The sequence below is a fragment of the Palaemon carinicauda genome, chromosome 1 (genome assembly GCF_036898095.1).
Source record: "Palaemon carinicauda isolate YSFRI2023 chromosome 1, ASM3689809v2, whole genome shotgun sequence".
Classification (NCBI taxonomy): Eukaryota; Metazoa; Arthropoda; class Malacostraca; order Decapoda; family Palaemonidae; genus Palaemon; species Palaemon carinicauda.
Window position 1 is genome coordinate 142694591 of NC_090725.1, and position 22632 is coordinate 142717222.

General features: G+C 44.7%; 1 protein-coding gene and 1 pseudogene across 5 annotated transcripts in view; both read right to left on the reverse strand.

The window, feature by feature from the left end:
* Positions 1-22632, reverse strand: part of LOC137652322 (guanine nucleotide-exchange factor SEC12-like) — a 175679-nt gene that overhangs the window by 70550 nt on the left and 82497 nt on the right. The window lies entirely within an intron of this gene.
* LOC137658955 (5S ribosomal RNA) lies at positions 3061-3179 on the reverse strand (annotated as a pseudogene).

Genomic DNA, 22632 nt, shown 5'->3' on the forward strand with positions numbered 1-22632 from the left:
ACCTAAAAACATTTTGTGCTTGCAGTTTACAATACATTTAGATGTGGAATCTAGAAGTGAAAGTTTCCCAGTGGTTGTAGTTTATAATGCATATGCTTGTTAAATCTGTGAGTGAAAGTTAACCAAAGATTCAAAATTGAACTTACTACATAAAACCACATCCCAAACATGACAAATTCGAAGATAATTTGTATTTTTCCTAACCATACAAACCTTAGCTATTTACAGAGGGTTTACCTTTTAGCGCAGCTGAAATGGCAAGCCATTAGAATTTAACGAGGGTGTATTACCCCCGCGCTAGTTAGCGGGGGGGTAGGGGAGTGGTAGCTAGCTACCCCTCCCCCCCCCCCTCACACACAGATGAATGCTCACTTTCACTTAGAGGTAGGACTTGTCTTGGGGGACAGGGCTGGCGGGCAAATATGTGTAAATAGCTAAGGTTTGTATGGTTAGGAAAAATACAAATTATCTTCGAATTTGTCATTTGTTCCGTAACCGAAATACAAACCACGCTATTTACATTGGGTGACTTACCCATTTGGTAGGGTGGAAAGTCCCCAGCCATACTGGCTTTGGCTTTACCCGGGGACTCAGAATCCGAGTGAGTCGCACTCGAGAAAAGGAGTCCCTGCACCTCACAAGTTCCTTGCTCCGCAAGGAACCGTGTGGCCTACATAAGCTTGTGTGTGAAGGAAGAAGTGTGACCCGTCCTAGGCAGTTGAACTGGAGTTCCAGAAGGAACTCTGGGTTAGGACGTTCCCAATACCACCTCGTCAGGGTATGGGGGACGCGACAGTATTGACTCAATACTCGGAACACAAGGAAGCATGGTTTACCTGCAGAGGTTCGAGGTCAGCTATGCAAAGACCAGGATGCTGCTTCCCCGTAGAGGGGATGATGAAGAAAGAAATAAGGGCCAGACATACTTCTTTCGTTCATGCAGACTAAAACCTGATAACAATGCCCTCAACCTTCTGCTACCTGTCCAAAAAGGAGCCTGAGGTTAGACCAGCTGTTGTGTAGCCACCACAGAGCGATAGAAAACGTATCGAGACTCCTGTGGGTCACGCCCAGCAGGAAGCGGGCTGCGAAGGTCATTAGACGCTTCCAGACTCCAGCTTGTAGCACCTGTGTCACAGAGTAGTATTACTCGAAGGCGAGGGACGTTGCGATGTATCCAACATCGTACTGTAGGGCGACATGACGGGGGAGGGTCTGGAGACAGGTCGAGATGAATGTCCTTGAGTCCGGGCTGAAGAGGTATACTGGTGACTCTCCCCCGTGTCCTCCTTGTGCTCCCAAATCGGCTGCAACTGAGGACAAACTGCAGCTGTTCCCAAAGCTAACCTCTCGATTCCTTTACTGGCAAGAAAGAGGAGGTCTTGGGACATCAGATACAGAATGGAGACTCGAAATCTTGAAGGAATTGGACCGAAGGGCCGGGACCCCCAGATTCTGAGTCTAGCCAACAACTCAGGAGCGAACCTGAATGTTGCCTTCCCCTCTTCCTTAGAAAGGGCGGAGTCGTACGAGACCAAGAAGATTGCTTACACACTGGCCGTGGCCAGAGTGAGCAGGAGACCCAAGGCGGAATACAATCCGAGGCCTGTCGTAAAGGGTCTTGAGAAGATCTCTTAAAGGACTAAAAGTCCGAGCCATGCTCCAAGTTGGAGGTCTTCCTCCGACTAGGGCAGGGACGATCGTAGCTTCGCATGAGCGAGGAAAGATCCAGCGGGCAGGAAAAAGTTATTCCTTTAAGCCTGAAGGTCAGGGAAAGGCTGAGCGACAGGCTTCATTGCCGAGAGCGGAAAGGAGTTTCCTCCCGCCGAAAGGCAATAAGACCGTTATTGGTGGAGAAGAGGCCTCAAGGGAAGAGGTATATCTCCCACGGCACCAACCACCGAAGACTCTTCACTTTGCCTGGAAGACCCCTGCGGATGACTATCGCAGATGACGCGACCTCCGTACCGCGACTGTAGCGGGTTGTCTCTTCTTGAGGAGGAGGCGTAGTGTCTCCAGGCATGAAGCCGAAGCGACGCCCCGGTTCGGGAGAGATGTCGCAGTGTGGTTGTTTGAGTAGTCTGCGCCGTGGGAGAAGCTCTCCCGGGAGTTCCGCCAGGGGAAGCAGAGGGTCCAGAAACCGTTCTGCGCATAGTCCCAGTGGAGCTCTCCCATTGAAAGGTTGACAGACAACCTGGTCTTGTTGAGACCCATTGTCCACAGACAAAAAGGAGGGAAGACGCAGGAGTCGAAGTTGTCCCACCATCACCGGAATGCATCTTGCCAGAGTCTCGGGGTCTGAGACTGGGGGGAAGAACAGCAGAAGCTTGAGGTTCCAAGCTGTCGCGATCAGGTCCCCCAGACCAGGACTTGCTGGTTACTCAAGATCAAAGACTCCCAGGTACACTCTCTCTACGAGGCTCTGCTCGGATAGTGAGAACATTCCTCTGCCTGGAATGAGAGAGCCGATGGTGGTATTGAGATAAATCTCGATCATCCCGGTATCTCTACTGCAAGATGTGAAGGTGTGAAAATAAGTCACCTGCTGGTTAAAACACGCCAGAATCATGAAGTCGACGCGCACGGGGCGACTCGGCAGGAGCTGTAGGATCTGTAAAGGGGCCAGACTACGGTCCCTAAGCCTGCCTGAATGATGGAGGTATCCTTCAGGTCTTGACCATAGGCCTGGACCGGAACATGCCCCCCCCCCCCCTTTCCTTTGACGAGTCCGAGAACAGCATCAAGAATGTGGGGAAAGGACGAGAATATCCACTACCATCAAGAGGTTCCATAGGTCAACACCCATTGCAGGTCTAATAGTTCCGCTGGTCCCATAGGGGACAGGAAGTCCGGTTAAACGTTGCCTGAAACCACCGGAACTTGGACCGCCCCACATGGAACTTATCCTGAGGCGACCGTTCGGACTATAGACGGGTCAATGAGGAAAGGAGAACTAGAAAACGTTCCAAGGTAGGGCTGAAAGCTCTGCTTGACTGAGAACAGGTACTGCGACTCTCCTCAGTCTTGCCACAGTCAACTGAAAGGAAGGCTCGGAGGATGTGGCAACAGAATCTGGCGTCCCCAGGTGGTCACCCATCCAAGTACCGACCAGAACCGATGTTGCTTAACCTCGCTGGACGGACGAGAAGCGGGGTTTCCAACGTGGTAAGGCCGTTGACTCAATATCATGGCCAGATACTCCAGATGTTGAGGCAGAAGAAGAGAAGGCTCCAAGCAAAATACCATGAACCCACACTCATGGTAAGCATCCGGAAGCTTGTCCCGGCGCTGAAGAAGGTCGAACCCGAGCCTACCGGTGTTAACCAGCCCTCCAAAAAGCAGAGGAGGCGGAAGCCTGCACCTGAGCGGCCATGAGGAAAGCAGGGAGAGTTCTCTGGGGAAAAAAACCTGCTATGCCACGGCGGGATAGCCACACTGCATCATAAGCAGGAATACTTGCAGTCTAGGCTGAATTCGACGAGCTCCCTGGAAGATGGATGGAATGGAAACTGAAAGTACCCGTCCTTCCGATCCAGGGTTTAAGGAGTCCTGTCGCCTCGTTACCAGTCTGATCGATTCTGCTGTTCTACGCTAGCAGAAGTTTGTTCAACAAACTTGATCAGGGCTGAGAGGTCGACTACGGAACTCCCCTCTCAGATCCTTCATTACAAGAAAGGATCGACTGAAGAGGCCGGGGGTGAAGCCGTCGATGATCCTATGGAGGACCTTCGCCTAAGGTATGGATTATTCTGCCCAACCGGGCAACTCTTGCCGACGCTATGGCATAGAGGTTCAGAGACACTGAATTCGCTGACATAGACGGCAGGCGCGATATCCTTGGCTGATCACAGAGATTGTGCGGGAATGGGCATCGGGAAGCTGTCATCCGGATGAGTAACCTTAAGCATCCTCCCAGCGAGAAACCTGCAATCCTAGAGTTCGTGAACTCTGCCGCTCCTTTTAGGACTATGCCCCCCCCGGGGGAGCCTCCCGTGCCATCTGTTCCTAACAGGAGGAAACTGCAATTGGACACCTGGTCCCAGTTGTCGTAGCCAATAACTTAGGCCGATGTGGTTGAAAGAAAAGGGCGCTGGAGCCCTGCAGAGTCTGGAAGAAAGCGCCTTGGAGGAGTGAAAACGGAAGTCGATTTCCTCTGCACAGCCGCTGTCTAAGTCTCTGTCCTTGGGCACAAACAAACTCTTCTCAAGGATGGAAGGGTGTCTGAGGTCGTCGACCTCACCGTCCGTCCGCGCGATGGAATACTGTTGGTTCGCGTGCGGGCGACCATTGGAGAGCATGTGCGCGGACGCGCATGAGCGTAGACGTGCAGGCACGTGGGCGTGTGGACACGCAGGCGAGCGGTCGCGCGGGCGCGCAGGCGAACGGCCGCGCGGGCGCGCAGGCGAACGGCCGCGCGGGCGCGCGGGCGAACGGTCGGGCGGGCGCGCAGGCGAACGGTCGGGCGGGCGCGCGGGCGAACGGTCGCGCGGGCGCGCAGGCGAACGGTCGCGAGGGTGGGCAGGTGAATGAGCGCGAGTCCGAGGCGGCGAACGCAAGCGTTAGCGCGATGGCGAGGAAACGCGCTGCCGCGTGGGCGAGGAAGACAGGCTGGCGATATGGATCAACAGGCGATCGGTGGTGAGCTGGTGAGCGCTAACGCGCAGGTTGGCGATGGCATGTTGACGCGTTGGTGAGCGATGGCGAGCAGCATGCGCAGGTGAACGATCGCGCGATGGCGAGCAGCATGCGCAGGTGGGCGATCGCGCGATGGCGAGCAGCATGCGCAGGTGGGCGATCGCGCGATGGCGAGCAGCATGCGCAGGTGGGCGATCGCGCGATGGCGAGCAGCATCCGCAGGTGGGCGATCGCGCGATGGCGAGCAGCATGCGCAGGTGGGCGATCGCGCGATGGCGAGCAGCATCCGCAGGTGGGCGATCGCGCGATGGCGAGCAGCATGCGCAGGTGGGCGATCGCGCGATGGCGAGCAGCATGCGCAGGTGGGCGATGGCGAGCTAGTAGCTGGCGAACCATGTTCCTTCAGAAGTGTTGGAGAACGTTGGCGTGCCGGCTGTAACACACGCGGGCGATCCGGAGATCGCCGAGAGACAGGTGATCGCTGACGTGTAGAACGCTGTTGAATAGGCGATACTAAAATCGCCTGTGCGCGCTGGCGAGCAGGTGAACGCTGGCGAGCAGGTGATCGCCGGCGAGCTGATGATCGCTGACGAGCAGAAGGCAACGCGTGGAAGCCTGCGCATAGAAGAAGAGTCCTTGACCCAGACCTGAACCAAAGTTCTAGATCGCGGGGGCGAACGTGGGCGCACAGGGCGCGTAACAGGAACCAACAGGAACAGCAGGGATGATCATCATGAGAGCGCTGACGAACAGGAGACCGCTGGCGAAAGGAGAGCGCTAGCGATCAGGAAAGCGCTGATGAGCAGGAGATCGCCTGTGCACTAACACTGAGCAGGAGCAGGAGAGAACACAGCAGAAGGGCGCGCAGGGGAACCCTGACACACAAGGGAAGAACCCCCGTGGGAGGCAACCCTTTGCCCCGAAGGGAACGTTGACCATCGGGAGACAGATGTACATTGGAAGACCGTAGCCTGTCCGCCGGGAGACTGATGTCCGTTGGAAGACCGTTGTCCGTCGGGAAGACCGTTGCCCGTCGGAAGACGAGATCAGACTGCTGTCCATCTGCAACAAGGCGGAAGATCAAGAAAAAGGAGTTGTAGGCTGCAAACGGAGATTCAAAAAGGCGCCTCTTAGCACCCTTATAGGGAGATGAGAGGCCCTTACGACGAGGCGGACGGTGGGCCTTACGGCGAGGGAGGCCAACAGCAACAGCAACAGAAGAATCCTCCGAAGAGGAGTCTCTATGAGTGTACTCTCTCGCGAACGAAAGAGAAACACTTCGTAGAAGAGACTGATCAGCCAGTGACCTAAAAGGAGCAATCCTCCGAAGAGGAGCTCCTGCAGTTGCCCAGCCCCTCGAGCGAAACTGCAGGTGTGACCGCTCAGCACCAAGAGCATAGTCGCACGAAAAAAAGGCAAGAGAAGAACCCCCCAAAAGGGGAAAAACTCAAGCCTGGACAGGAAAAACTTCCCTCGGAAGGAAAGTTACCCGCACAAGGAGGCAAGCCTCCTGAGAGTTCTAAAATGAACTGGAGAGCTGTCCGTCGTCACGGGAGTACTTCCAGTAGAAGGAGACACGCCCCTGACGAAAATACAAGGGGGGAGGCAGCAACAGCCGAATCCCCAGGCCTCAACAAGACAGCTCACACCGTTGCCATATTACAGAAACGAACTAGATCGGTAACTGTAAAAAAATAAAACAAAAATCATTAGTACACATTCATTCCCCCGGGAAGGCTCCGAAGAGGAATCCCGAGGGAAAGGAAACAAGAATTACACAACAGGCACGTGCCCTCACAACCACTTACACTCATGGAAGGAGAGCTGTAACCAAAACAGAATTATAACAATTATAATTATGAAACTATGTAATTATGTAATTTAAAAATGAATGAACACTAAAGAAAGAACGAAAACCCCGAAAGGAATCGTTCTACAAGCTGAAAAAAACAACTACAATTATATTCATAAACAAATTGAGACAAACGTACGGCGTAGCAACCCCCCCACACGGAAAGGAAGCTACAAGGGCGTAGTAACACGTAGTAAAAGGGTGAACGACCTCAAGAGAGAGAAAAACCGAAGTCAAACTCAATCGCCACACATAAAATTACGCCGTGATGGCCTAACTGCCGAGGACACCATGTAGATATCGTACACTACACACACAAATCTGAAAAGGAAACTTACTGATTTCTATACTCAAATATATATACAAACATGAAAACATGTTTACATATATATTGAGTAAAAGAAAAGTAAGCGATTAAAGACAAAACAAACAATGGCTGCCAAGAGAGGACCAAGACAGAGACGTCTGTCCCAGTCCGAGCCAAAAGTGAAAGTGAGCATTCATCTGTGTGTGAGGGGGGGAGGGGTAGCTAGCTACCACTCCCCTACCCCCCCCCCCCCCCCGCTAACTAGAGCGGGGGTAATACACCCTCGTTAAATTCTAATGGCTCGCCATTTCAGCTGCGCTAAAAGGTAAACCCAATGTAAATAGCGTGGTTTGTATTTCGGTTACGGAACAACTGACAATTAGACCGGATAACTGATACCCTATACTGACAGGGACAAATATATCCATTATAATACCTGAAAGTAGATGTCTAATACCAGATGCTTAACTACCCCAATTAAGCATTGATCTATACTCTATATAAAGGCTGAGATTGGAAATTATTTGGGAAAAGAACGCCTTAAATAGATATTCGTTTCCTAAAAAAACACCTTAAAAGGTTTTATCGATATGAACCTAGGAAGTACTAGTTATTGATACATTCTTAGACAGAGACTCGTAAATATGAGAAAAGTATTGCTTTTGAAACAAATTAATGATACATTCACTGTCTTTTAGACTTATAGAGAACAAACTAGAGTAGCAGTCGCCAACCGGTGGTCCACGGATCACTGGTAGTCCGTGAAAATTTTTTGGTGCTCCGCTGAAAAATTGAGATATTTCAATTTTCGTTCCCTTAATCCTCTTCAGGAAACATGATACAAATTGCACAAAAGACATATAACTCAATGTTGCAAATTCAACATTAAACATTTTAATCCGGCATTTAGAAGAAAAGAACAGTTTTTATGAATAGAACTTACCTGGCAGTTATATATACATAGCTAATTATCTCTATTTCGGCAGATTTTTTCTAAAACTAGGCAACCGCCTTGTGGTGGTTGGGTGGTAACACCCGTTAAAGGGTGGTAGGAGGAATCATTCCCGTTTTCTGTTCTTCAGTTCATCTCTGCCGGCCGGATCGACAACACGTTGGTCCGTCATTAAGAGTTTTTCTTCGCTTTCCCTGCTCGGTGTACCAGTCTGCTTTTTTGGTGAAGTACTCTGATTTGGGGTTTTGGCGATCGTTGTATTTTGTTTTCTTTTAGCTTTTTTTGCTGTTTTTCATTATGAGTGAAAAGAGTCATTACCGTATCTGTGCGAATGAGGAATGTAAGGTGAGACTACCGAAAATGGCGGTAGACCCTCACACTGTTTGTTCTAATTGTAGGGGTTTTGTTTGTGCCCTTGATAATAGGTGCGGGGAATGTAAGGTTTTGGATGAGAAAGATTGGTTAATTATGAAGCGCTATGTGCGTAAGCTAGAGCTCGATAGAGTTAGGAGAGCTTCTAGGTCTAAGTCTAAGTCTGTTAGTGGTAAGGAAGACAAACTTAGCGTAGATTTATCTATTGATCCTATTATTGATTCCTCTTTGGAAGTTGATCCTTCCCTTGAGGTAGTAACTCCTGCACCTCCTACAGGTTCCGTATCTACGGATGACCCTCGGTACGCTAGCCTGGCGGCCGAGTTGAAGGCCATTAAAGAACAACTGGAGGCCTTTAAAGGTAAGGAAAGTGAAAGTGCTTGTGTTAGTGCAGTGGAGGTGGCGACTGACCGAATCTGTCATACCCCTAGGCCTAGACCTCTACCAAGCTCCCAGGACCAAGGGAGAAGGTACGTCGATGACCGAAAGAGGGTGAGAGGTACGTACCCTCGGTCAGCCGTCGCCTTAGACAGTCCTGTTGTCGATTCCCAGGCTGCTCTTGACCGTCACGGGAAAGACGTGTCGGATGTGTTGTTTTCTTCACCGAATTCGTCCAGACGTAAATGGAAGTATGAAGCTTCAAGACCTACTAAGAGGAGATGGAACCGCGACGAACGGTCTCGTTCTTTCTCTCCCGGTTCTAGCAGTTATGAACCTTGTCCGTCGGAGGATTATTTCGACTCCGTGCCTGTGAAAAGGGCGAAGCCTGCTGCCGAAGATCCTCCCCCTTCTACGAGTGTTATTCGTCAGCCCCCCCTTCGGGTCCGCAAGACCCAGCTGATGTTGCTAAATCCTTTATGTCTGTCATGCAGGAACAACTTTTGAGTTTAGTACAAGCCTTTAGCCGCCCTCACGCCCAGTCTGACAGACGTAAAGACGACTCGTTGCCGATTAAGAAGTCTGCTTCTAAGAGAGAACGGAGTTCTTCTTTAAAGAAAACTTCTCCCTCTCTACGCCAGGATGAGGAATGTGTGCTTTCGCCAGGCGATACTTCTTCGCGATACCAGGGCGATACGTTTTCTCGTTCTCGATACCGGGACGATACCTTATCGACCGATGCTGCTTCTCGTTCTCGATGCCAAGACGATACCGCCTCCCGTTCACGTTACCAGCACGATACCTCCTCTCGTTCGCTTCGCCACAACGATACCTCCTCTCGTTCGCTTCGCCACGACGATACCTCCTCTCGTTCACGACGCCACGACGATACCGACCCTAGTTCTCGACGCCACGACGATACCGCCTCTTGTTCACGACGCCACGACGATACCGCCTCTCATTCTCGCCGCCACGACGATACCGCCTCTCGCTCTCGACGACAGAACGACTCTGCCTCTCGTTCTCGGTCCCAGGGCGATACCACCCTGCCTCTTCGGGACGATACTGCCTCTCGTCCCAAGGATTCTTCTAGCGCGGGACTCCAGGATGCAACCCGTCTTTTGCAGGATAATGCCTTTGATTTGCCCTTGTCGGGTTCTAAGGATCCTTCTTCTCTTTCGAAGGATATTGCAGATGTGGATCAGGACCTCGAGGATGTTTCTGATGACGATGATAATCCTGCCGACGCTGTGGGAGATTACAAAGTTCTCTCTCGCTCCCTTCTTGAACTTTTTGGAGAGGAATTCCAACCTGCTGCCCCTCAATCTCCTCAGTCCCAATTTAACAGAAAGAAGGCCAAGAAACAGTCGGCTTTCATCAAGATGAAGCTGTCTATCTCCGCAAAGAAGGCTCTCACGAAGATTGATGACTGGATGATGGAGCGGAGACAAACAGTTAAGACTTCCTTCTCGTTTCCACCAGCTCGTCTTGCTTCAAGAGCGGGTATGTGGTATGCAACTGGAGAACCTTTGGGTCTGGGAGTGCCTTCCTCCTCCAAGGGTGACTTCTCTGGTTTAGTGGACTCTGCTAGAAGGCATGCTCTCAACTCAGCCAAGGTCATGTGGTCGATGTCGGAGCTGGATCATCTCGTCAAAGGTATTTTTAGAGCCTTTGAGGTTTTTAGTTTCCTAGACTGGTCGCTTGGGACTCTCGCAAGGAAAACTGAACAGATGGAAGGATCTAGGGACCTTACCAGTATTATGTCCTGTATGGATAAGGCCCTCAGAGATGGGGCGAATGAGTTGGCTGCTCTGTTCTCAGCTGGGGTCCTAAAGAAGAGAGCTCTGCTTTGCTCTTTTGCTTCTAGGTCTGTTACCAATGCACAAAAGTCTGAGCTTCTTTACGCCCCCCTCTCTCAACATCTTTTTCCCGAGTCCCTGGTTAATGACATTACGCGTTCTCTGGCCCAAAAAGCCACCCAAGACCTTTTATCTCGTTCTGCTCGTAAGCCCTTGGCAGCCCCTCCTTCTTCTTTGAAACGGGAGGAAAGGAGATTCCAGCAGCCCTTTCGGGGCAGGACTACTTCAAGACCAGATTTTAGAGGGAGAAGGCAAGAATCAGGACCAAGATCTACCAGGGGTTCTTTCAGACCTCGCTCCAGAAAATGAAGTTCGTCTCCTCCAGACAGTAGGCGCAAGACTGTCAGGTTTTTGGCAGTCTTGGAAGAGGAGAGGGGCGGACACCTGGTCCCTCTCAGTCATCAAGGAAGGATACAAGATCCCCTTTCTGAAAAAACCTCCTCTCGCAGATGCTCCGCTGGCCTTAGTAGCCCGGTACTCAGATCCGGGGAAACAGAAGGCCCTAGTAGACCTTGTCAACCAAATGCTAGACAAGGGGGCGATAGAACCGGTTCGGGATCTATCCTCCCCAGGCTTTTACAATCGCCTGTTTCTGGTCCCCAAGAACTCGGGCGGATGGAGACCCGTCCTGGATGTCAGCGCTCTCAACGTATTTGTGGAGAAGACAAAGTTCTCCATGGAGACGACTCAGTCGGTGCTGGCGTCAGTACGTCCAGGGGACTGGATGGTGTCTCTCGACTTGCAGGACGCATATTTCCATGTCCCCATCCATCCGACTTCGAGGAAGTACCCGAGATTTGTAATGGAGGGCAAGTGCTTCCAATTCAGAGCTCTTTGCTTCGGTCTCAGCACGGCTCCTCAAGTCTTCACCAGGGTAATGGCGAATGTGTCAGGTTGGCTGCATCAGGAGAGGATAAGGATATCCTTCTATCCGGACGATTGGCTGATTCGTTCACGATCGAGGGAGAAATGTCTGGAGGATTTACGGAAGACTTTTATGATGGCTCAAGATCTAGGCCTGGTCATCAACAGGGAGAAGTCTCAGATCAGACCGAATCAGACTATTCTCTATTTGGGGATAGTTCTGAATTCAGTTCTTTTTCGGGCTTCTCCCTCTCAGGAAAGACAGACCAAGTGTCTCGTAAAAGTCAGAACTTTCCTGGACAAGAAGAGATGCACAGCGAAGGAGTGGATGAGTTTGCTGGGGACTCTATCCTCCCTCGAACAGTTTGTCTCTCTGGGGAGGCTCCACCTAAGGCCTCTTCAGCACTTTCTTTCGAAGACGTGGAACAGAAAGATGCAGGAAGACTCCTTTTCCTTCCCCATTCCAATAGAAGTCAAGACTCTTCTGAAGTGGTGGCTGGACCCAACCTTGTTAGGGGAAGGGATCTCCTTACACAAGAAGAACCCAGACCTAGTGTTGTTTTCAGACGCATCAGAGTCAGGCTGGGGGGCAACACTAGGAAGCAAGGAGGTCTCAGGCTATTGGGAAGGAATTCAGCTGGGATGGCACATCAACAACAAGGAGCTGATGGCCATTTTTCTGGGGCTAAAGGCCTTCAAGGACTTGGTGTCTGGGAAGATTGTGGAGGTCAACTCAGACAACACCACAGCTCTTGCTTACATCAGGAAGCAAGGAGGGACTCACTCTCTGTCTCTGTTCGAGACAGCAAGAGAGCTCCTTCTTTGGGCGAAGGAGAACAGGATAAATCTGCTGACGAGGTTTGTTCAGGGACAGAAGAATGTGAGGGCGGACATGCTCAGCAGGAAAGGGCAGGTCCTTCCCACAGAATGGACCCTCAACCAACAGGTCTGTCAGAGTCTCTGGAGGCTGTGGGGGAGACCCCTCATCGATCTTTTTGCCTCCAACTTATCCAAGAGGATCCCCATCTATTGCTCCCTAGTTCCGGACAGAGAGGCAATAGCAGTAGACGCCTTTTTGATGAATTGGACGGGGATGGACACTTATGCTTTTCCCCCGTTCAAGATCATCAATCTGGTAGTCAGGAAATTCGCCCTCCTCGATTCGGGACGGATGATCCTGATAGCTCCGTTCTGGCCGATGAGGGAATGGTTCACGGAGGTGGTGGACTTGTTGATGGACTTTCCAAGAAGCCTCCCTGCAAGTCCAAATCTGCTCAGACAACCCCACTTCGAGAGATATCATCAAAACCCCCTCGCTCTCAATCTGACTGCCTTCAGACTATCGAGAAGCTCGTCAGATCGAGAGGCTTTTCAGCGCAAGCTGCGAAAGCTATCGCCAGAGCAAGGAGGGTCTCTTCGCAGAGGGTCTACCAGTCCAAGTGGGAGACTTTTAGGGCTTGGTGTAGGAAGCACAAGATTTCCTCATCCACTACCTCTGTGAGCCAGATTGCGGATTTCTTGTTGTACCTCAGACAGGACGCTAAACTAGCTGTGTCCACTATCAAAGGGTACAAAAGTATGCTCTCTTCCGTCTGTCGGCATAGAGGCTTGGACTTGTCTCGCGATAAGGACTTACATGACCTCTTGAAGTCTTTTGAGACGACCAAGCAGACCCAGTTTAAGCCCCCTTCTTGGAACCTTGATGTGGTTCTTAAATTTCTGTGCACCAAGAGATTTGAACCCATCTCACAGGCTCCCCTTAGGGAGGTTACCAAGAAGACCCTCTTTCTTTTGGCCTTAGCAACAGCTAAAAGAGTTAGTGAAGTCCATGCAATTGAAAAACAGGTAGGCTTCAATCTGAATGGGGCAGTTTGTGCCTTGAGATTAGACTTTCTCGCTAAGAACGAGAACCCTTCTAAGCCCTGGCCGAGGACCTTTGAGGTTCCTAACTTGACCAACCTAGTGGGTCAAGAGCAAGAGAGGCTGCTCTGTCCAGTACGAGCCCTCAAGACCTACTTGTCTCGCACGAAAAGTGTGAGAGGCTCTTCTAGCTCCCTGTGGTGTTCTGTGAAAGATCCACAAAAGCCCCTTTCCAAGAACGCTTTGTCCTTTTTCCTGAGGGAAGTGATAAGAGAAGCGCATCTCTTGTGTGAGGAGGAACACTTCGGACGTTTAAAAGTGCAAGCTCACGAAGTGAGGGCCATTGCGACCTCGCTTGCTTACCGCAAGAACATGTCGCTCCGTCAAATTATGGATGCGACATTCTGGAGGAGCAACTCTGTGTTCGCCTCTCATTACCTCAGAGAGGTGAGGGTGGATTATGAGAAATGTTAAACCTTGGGACCATACGTAGCTACGGCTTCTGTATTAGGCAAAGGAGTTACTACCTCCCCTCAACCTTAGTTTTGTTTACTTGTACATAGGTTGGTGTATTTTTTATTGGTTGTCTGAGGACTTCGACTTGTGTACAGTCACCTCAGTCTAGTTAGATAATTTTTATCTACTTTGCAAATGTTAGGTGGTTGGTTTGGTAAAGTTGCGGTTTTTTATTTTGGGCAATAGGTAGTCCTGAAGTCTAGTCAGATTGTTGGTCTCACCCCGTTGACAGACTCGATTGAGTGTTTTCAGCACTGCAGGTCACATCCTGGCTGACACTCCTAAGGGAAAGTGACTCAAGAGGCGGGAACCTTTGAAGTCAGCTACCTTAGCAGGCAAGGAATCAAGGTGTTTATTTATCCTACAACTTTTTTGGTTGTTTCCCCAACGATGTTACTGTCTATCACCCTCCTCCAAGTGTGTTAATCAGCTATGTATATATAACTGCCAGGTAAGTTCTATTCATAAAAATGGAGTTTTTATGATAAAACAAAGTTTTATGAATACTTACCTGGCAGTTATATATACATTCGAAGGCCCACCCACCTCCCCTCAGGAGACAGGTCGGGCATAGATGAACTGAAGAACAGAAAACGGGAATGATTCCTCCTACCACCCTTTAACGGGTGTTACCACCCAACCACCACAAGGCGGTTGCCTAGTTTTAGAAAAATTCTGCCGAAATAGAGATAATTAGCTATGTATATATAACTGCCAGGTAAGTATTCATAAAACTTTGTTTTATCATAAAAACTCCATATTAACTAACTAACCAATATTAATTACAATAAATTAAACATTAAACATAAATGAATTTTTCCTGATGTAGTGTAGGCCTACATAAAACGCATATCAAATAAAACGGAACATGTTCTATCTGTTTCATAACTGTATCAAACACAGTTATCTACATTCCCTGCTTCAGCTAGAACCAGGCAACAGTGAAAAAGATAATGTTTAATTGTTACAGGACCCAAAAGTGTGTCACAAATTTTGGTAAATGTGGAGACTAAGGCCTATTCCTTTTTTTTCTTTTTTTTTTCGTAATTATAGTGCTTTCCTATAGGTTTGTGTTGATAGCATAACAAATCTTTTGGTATTTGTATAATTTAAATGTGAAACATCAAACACGAGTAACTTTTCCTCAAATCACCAATTCTTCCTCTTTTTTGGCTTTCAAATTCAAATAAAATAGGATATAATAGGCCCATAATTAGTAAGAAAAAGCAAGGAAATATTTTGCATTTCTTTAGTTAAACCACAGATAGAATAACTATTGATAATATTCATACTTCACTCAATCGTAACATGATCAATGAATCAGAGCATCCACAACCGTCGTCAGGCATCATTAGAAAGAACACTCAAACTGGAGTTGAATGGAAATGATAAAATTTGGATTTATTCATTTTTGTCGATAACTTCTTAATGTGTATAGGGATTAGTTTGGTTTTGTTATTTACTTTATAAAAAAAAAAACTCATTTTTTATTTTATTTTCATAGTCTCACCAGGATCCTTATACTATACTTAGTATTTTAATGCCCTGAAACTATCAGAAAAAATTCACCTGAAGTTAATTTTCTTATGGGGTTTCCTTGCCCAGAACTAAAACAAGGGCAAGTGCAGATTTATTATAGTGCAGTATGATGATGATGATGATGATGATGATAATGATTATAAATAGCCAAGCTACAACCCTATTTGGAAAAGCAAGATGCTATCAGCCCAAGGGCTCCAACAGGGAAAAATAGCCCAGTGAGGAAAGGAAATAAATAAACAAAGAGAAACAATTAACAATAAATTATTCTAAAAAGAGTAACATCAAAACAGATATGTCATATATATATGATAAAAAGACTTATGTCAGCCTGTTCAACATAAAAACATTTGGAAGATCATTCCACAACTTGGTCACAGCTGGAATAAAACTTCTAGACTATTAGAATTAACTGCCTGCCTAGTATTACAAACAGGATGGAACTGTCCAGGAAGATCTGAATGTAAAGGATGGTCAGAATTATGAAAAATCTCATGCAACATGCATAATGAACTAATTCAACGATGGTGCCAAAAATTAACTTCTAAATCAGGAATAAGAAATTTAATAAACTGTAAGTTTCTGTCCAACGAATGAAGATGAGAATCAGCAGCTAAAGACCAGTCAGGAGAACAATACTCGAAACAAGGTACAATGAAAGAATTAAAACACTTCTTCAGAATAGATTGATCACCGAAAATCTTAAAACACTTTCTCAATAAGCCAATTTTTTTGTGCAATTGAAGAAGACACAGACCTAATGTGTTTCTCAAGAGTAAAATTGCTGTTGTGAATCACACCTGAAATTTCAAAAAGTCATCCAAAGTTAGAGAAACATTATCAATGCTGAGATCCGGATGTTGAGGAACCACTTTCCTTGACCTACTTAAAATCATACTCTGAGTTTTGTTAGGATTCAACTTCATACCTTATAATTTGCACCATGTACTAATTTTAGCTAGATTTCTATTAGGGGATTCAGCAACCCCAGATCTACATTCAGGAGATGGAATCGATGCAAAGAGTGTAGCATCATCTGCATATGCAACAAGCTTATTTTTTAGGCCAAACCACATGTCATGCATATATAGTATGAATAGTACAGTAATGGGCCAAGAATGCTACCTGTAGAACACCACATATCACATTCCTATACTCACTATGATGCCCATCAACAACTCTTTGAGATTTATTACTTAAAAAATCAATAATAATGCTAAGAAACGACCCACCCACTCCCACCTGTTTGAGTTTGAAAACAAAGGCCTCATAATTAATACGGTCAAAGGCAGCTCTAAAATCAAGGCCAATAACACGAACTTCCTGACCAAAATCAAAGGATTTCTGTACAGCATTAGAGATTGTAAGAAGGGCATGACATGCTCCAAGGCCTTTACGAAAACCGAATTGCAAACTAGGGAACAAACCTACTATGACGTTTTGCCAGAAGACGTTCAATAACTTTAGATAATATGGGAGTTGTAGAAATTGGATGGTAATCAGTTGGACTTGAGCTACCACAAACACAATTACATAGTGGGGTAGCATTACTAATTGTCTCAAGTGCTAAAAGCTCCTCTTCTTGCTAACTTGCGCCAAATTACAGATAATTTAGGAGCTAAGAAATCTGCAGTCTTTATAAAAAACAAAGGAAAAATATCATTTGGGTCTACACCTCCATACGCATCAAGGTCCATCAACAGAGCTTTAACTTCCTGAGATCGAAAAGCTAAACTAGTTAGTTTAGCCTCAAGAAAACAGGAATGAGGAAGTTCGAGTTTCACATTACTCTGTTTACTGTCAAACACATCAGCCAAAAGGGTTGCCTTTTCCTTTGAACAGTGAGTGACTGAACCATCTGGTTTAAGTAAAGGAGGAACTGTTGCACCTTCACCAAAGAGTACAGATTTAAGGGCAGTCACCACTTATGTTCCTGGGTTGTACCAGAAAGGGTTTCTTTAATGGTTAAATTGTATTCCTTTTCAGTTGAAGCATAAACTCTCAGAGCAAAAGCTCTAAGCTGAGTACAGTTATTCCAGGTCAAATCTGATCTGTTACCCTTCCAAAGATGATAGGCCTCCTGCTTCTCCAAATAAGTACGTCTACAACCACGGTTTGTCGTTCACTCGGTACCTTAGCACACAAGATGGGATACGCCTCTCAATTATGTTGACTAGATTCTCATTCAAAGGGACAACAGGATCAACACTACTATACAATTGTGACCAATTCAAGCCCAAAAGATCATGCAAAATTCCATTCCAGTCAGCTTGAGATTTCATATAAATCTTACATGAGTATGATACATCAGGGACAGACTACTCAGTCTTCACTACTAATGAAATCAAGGCATGATCAGATGTCCTATTCTACGGGCCAACCAAGGGAATGGCCCATACCAACAAGAAATGTTGGCTTTAATCCACTATTACTACTACTACTCAGATGTCCTGATTGGCGAACCATCCTTACTTGTTATAAAGCCAGGAGAGTTAGTGCATAAGAGGTCCAAGCAGTGACCAGACCTGTGAGTAGCCTCATTTATGATGTGCTCACGGGCTAATTCAGAGGCAAAGAAACAGAACTTAACCCCTCCCTTTGGTGAGCATTGAAATCACCAACAAAGACAAAAGAGGCCATTCCATCATCTTCTTGTATCTCAGCCATAATGGTATGAAGACAATCAAAGATAGAATCATTCATGTCTGGATTCCGGTAGATCGAACACAAGTAGAAGTTTTTATGTCTGCCACAAACTTTTATTACCCGAATCTCATGACATCCACATTCATAGCAGGACTTATGAGAAGCAGGGTACTCGGTCCTAATATACACCGCCATTCCCCTGGCCCTAGGGATGGCATCACGTTCCAACATTATTGGCTTCTTAAAACCAGTTACTGTATAAGGAGCTCAGATGAGTGCCTCATATTAGAAACCAAAGTTTCTGAGCACAAAAGAATATCAAACTGTCTGGATGCAACTGTAAGGTTTGGAATCTTTGCATGAAGACCCCAAATATTGCAATACAGTAGATGACACCGACAAAATCTAAGACGTATTGGTCCCGGATTTTGCTCAATGTGTCCTGGCAGCATTAGAGTTAATGGTTATAAAAAAGACATCATAATTAAAAACTAGATTAACAAGAATTATAACAATAAAAATATGTACAGAAATGCAAATAAAGTGATTGATCAAACCCATAGACTATAGAAAAAGTTGGAAAAAACTGGTCAACATGGAGCCGATACACTATTCAAGGCTGAGTACCTTCCAAGATTGCCACTTCAACTGAAGGGAGGACAGTAAGGATGGTTTTGAGTAGTAAAAGAATCAGATAAGGAAAAGATAACCTCTTGATAAACTACCAGGCACCCATGGCCGTTTTATTAAGCCTGCCCAACACACCATTTAAAAAAAACAAGAGGAATAAAAAAAAATAAGATAGAATAGTGTGCCCGAGTGTACCCTCAAGCAAGAGGACTATAACCTAAGACAGTGGAAGACCATGGTACAGAGGCTATAGCACTACCCAAGACTAGGGAACAATGGTTTGATTTTGGATGTCCTTCTCATAGAAGAGCCGCTTACCATAGCTAAAGAGTCTCTTCTACCCTTACCAAGAGGAAAGTAGGCACTGAACAATTACAGTACAGTAATTAGCCCTTTGAGCAAAGAGGTGTTTGGTAATTTCAGTGTTGTCAGGTGTATGATTAAAGACGAGAATCTGTAAAGAATAGGCCAGACTATTCGGTGTATGTGTAGGCAAAGAAAAAATGAGCCGTAACCAGAGGGATACAATGCATTACTGTCTGGCCAATCAAAAGGATCCAATAACTCTAGTGGTATTATTTCAACGGATGGCTGGTGCCCTGGCCAATCTACAAATTGCAGAGGATTTTGTTCAAAATTCACTAACTGGCAACTACAACACTTCGCACAACAACTTATTTCTTTTTTTTTAGTTTTACATTGAAAGCTCTATCAACAGAAATGAAGTTAACATATAAAGCAAATATATCAAATCCATGATATCTATATCAATCATAAGAAAAAATTACAGTAATAGTAATTATTTCAAAGTACATTATAGCAATTACTTTAAACTATACAAACGAAACAATTTGAAATTTTCATCCAACATAGGATTACCAGCATTACCTATGTATACATCAAGCAATGTGAAAACACATATTTAATATCCTTGTGTATTATCAATTATTTCAAGAGAAGATGCATAAAACCACACAAGTATTGATAGAGTATAAAGGGAAAACTTCCGCAACATTAAAAATAATCAACCATGAAAGCCCCTAGATTTAATAGATAAGTTGGGTAAGGATGGTATTTCTGATTTTAGCATTTATGAACCGCCCGTTTGGACTCTACTTCAGCTTTGGCTTCAGTTTCGACCAACAATACAAACTTAACATTATTTACCCAACTTGAGAATTACCAGCCATGTTCTACTAGTGGGGGGAATATGCTCTAATATCCCCGTAGTCAGCCAGTGTCTACTAAGATAGAGGCCCACAGCATCAGCTGTAGTCGCAGCCATCGGATGAACAGAGTGATCTTCGAGAGAATGTATTGAAAGTAGAATTCCTGTCACAAAGTCTCTCATGAAGTTGCCAAATGGTATATTTTATTCCAAATAAGGTCTTTTTTTTAACTAATAATAAGTATCTGCGATTAACTGTAGAACCACAGAAGGTAAATCCCCATTGAATTTTCAATGTTAGTTGCAATACTTGTTTATTAAAAAAAAAAGAATTTCCCCTACGAGTAATTATTTTCTGTGAGAAATACTAAAGAAACATAAATATAAATATATAGGCTAACTATAATATATATATATATATATATATATAATATATATATATATATATATATATATATATATATATATATAAATATATATAAATTTATATAACATATATATATATATATATATATATATATACATATATAATATATAATATATATATATATATATATATATATATATATATATGTATATATATATATATATATATATATATATATATATATATATATATATATATATATATATATAATATAAATATGAATATATATATATATATAATATAAATATATATATATATATATATATATATATATATATATATATATATAATATAAATATGAATATATATATAATATAAATATATATATATATATATATATATATATATATATATATATATATATATATATATATATATATATATATAAATATATTATATATATATACATATATATATATATACATATATATATATATATATATATAAATATATATATATATATAAATGTATGTATGTATATATATATATATATATATATATATATATATATATATATATATATATATATATATATATATCTACAGTCATACCTCTCTTCACGAAAAAAATCAGCTTACGAAATTTTCAAGCTGCGAAACGAGATGCAAATATTTTCAGGACTCACTTTGCGAAAAATGTTTCATTTCAAGAAAAGAGATTTGTCACCCAAGCCGAGAAATAAAAAGTCACCCAGTAAAAAGTTGAAGAAAATGGGTTTAGACAATAGAAAATGTAGCTGTAGTCTATTACAGGGGTAACTATAATAGTATAGTACATATGGTACTGTATATCTTATATATTATTATTATTATTAATTGCTAAGCTACAACCCTAGTTGGAAAAGCAGGATGCTATAAGGCCAGGAGCCCCAACAGGGAAAATAGCCCAGAGAGGAAAAGAAACAAGGAAAATTAAATATTTGAAGGATAGTAACATTAAAATAAATATTTCCTATATAAACTATAAAAGCTTTAACAAAACAAGAGGAAGAGAAATTAGAAGACTAGAGAACAATGGTTTGATTTTGGAGTGTCCTTCTCCTAGAAGAGCTGCTTACCTCAGCTAATGAGTCTCTTCTACTCTTACCAAGAGGAAAGTGGCCACTGAACAATTGCACTGCAGTAGTTAACCTCTTGGGTGAAGAAGAATTGCTTGTTAATCTCAGTGTTGTCAGGTGTATGAGGACAAAGGAGAATCTGTAAAGAATAGGCCAGACTATTCGGTGTATCTGTAGGCTAAGGGAAAGAACCGTAACCCGAGAGAAGGATTCAATGTAGTACTGTGTAGCCAGTCAAAGGATCCCATAACTCTCTAGCAGTAGTATCTCAACGGGCGGCTGGTGCCCTGGCCAACCTACTACCTATATGTACAGTATTGTACTGTATGTATTTTATTTTATATTTATTATTACATGATGTAATAACTTAATTTACAGGTATTAACAGTTAGTTTAGGTATATTGAATGGTTCGAATGCATTTGGCTGTACAGTATTTCGATGTGGTTATACTATAGCTTTATTATATGATTTAATGTGGTGTTTTGAAGGGTTTGGAACGAATTAGACAATTTGCATGTGAAACGTGACTCAAACCACGAAAAAAATCACTTTACAAAAGCCACTCGTAGGGCAAGTCCCACAACTGCAAATACAGTAGATCTATTTGCGGTGAGCTTCAACAAGAAGCTTCCCCGGTATGTAGCACCAAACTTAGATCCACAAGTGACGGGGACAGATACGATGTCACTGGATTGGAACCAGTGGTCTCACATTTACCTCTTTCCACCGTCCAGCCTTCTAATGAAAGTCCTGAACTAAATACGGACTTCCAAAGGGACAGCAGCACTAGTGGCCCCAAATTGCCCCAAGAGCAATTGATACCCTCTTGTTCTGGAACTCAAACCTCACCAGATCCCTCTTCCGTCTCTATTGCTGTCCCAGTATGTTCAACAGAAGACTGTCTTCACTTCCTCTTGGAAAACGAAAAGCCTTCAGCTCATGATTTTCTCGCCCACGCTGCTTAAAGAAAGTTCGGAGTTGCAAAGGAGAGGATTGATTTTATAGACGAATACAAGTCCGCTACTATGAAAAGACAATACTGTACTTGTCTTCCAGGAGAAAATAGGTGGAATTCGTTAAAGTACATCAGGCCTCTTCCATTACAATGGACTTCTGTATTTCATTCTTTATTTCACTATACAGACAAGGTTTGGCCTATAAAAAATTTGCCTCACGTAAATCGGCACTAACCAGACCTATCGCTTACGCTTTTGATATAGAATTCAATGACAAGCTATTCAAGAAGATGCCAAATGCTTGCACTAAATTGAAACCAAATGCTCCTCCCAAACCCACCTCATGGTTGTTGGATAGTCTTGCACTTAGCCTCCTCAATAGATAACGACACTTCCTCTGAGGGATCTTACTTAAAAATCAATCCTTTTGCTTTTGCTTGCAAGATTGTGGCACTTTCAAAGGATGATGGCCACATTGAATTCTAGGAATCGGGAGAAGTAAATCTTTACCAAGATCCTACATTCCAGGCTAAAAATTAACTTCTCACAAAACGTTGGGGGCCTTGGAAGATTGTTCCACCAAAGGAAGACCCTTCTCTGTGCCCCGTAGAA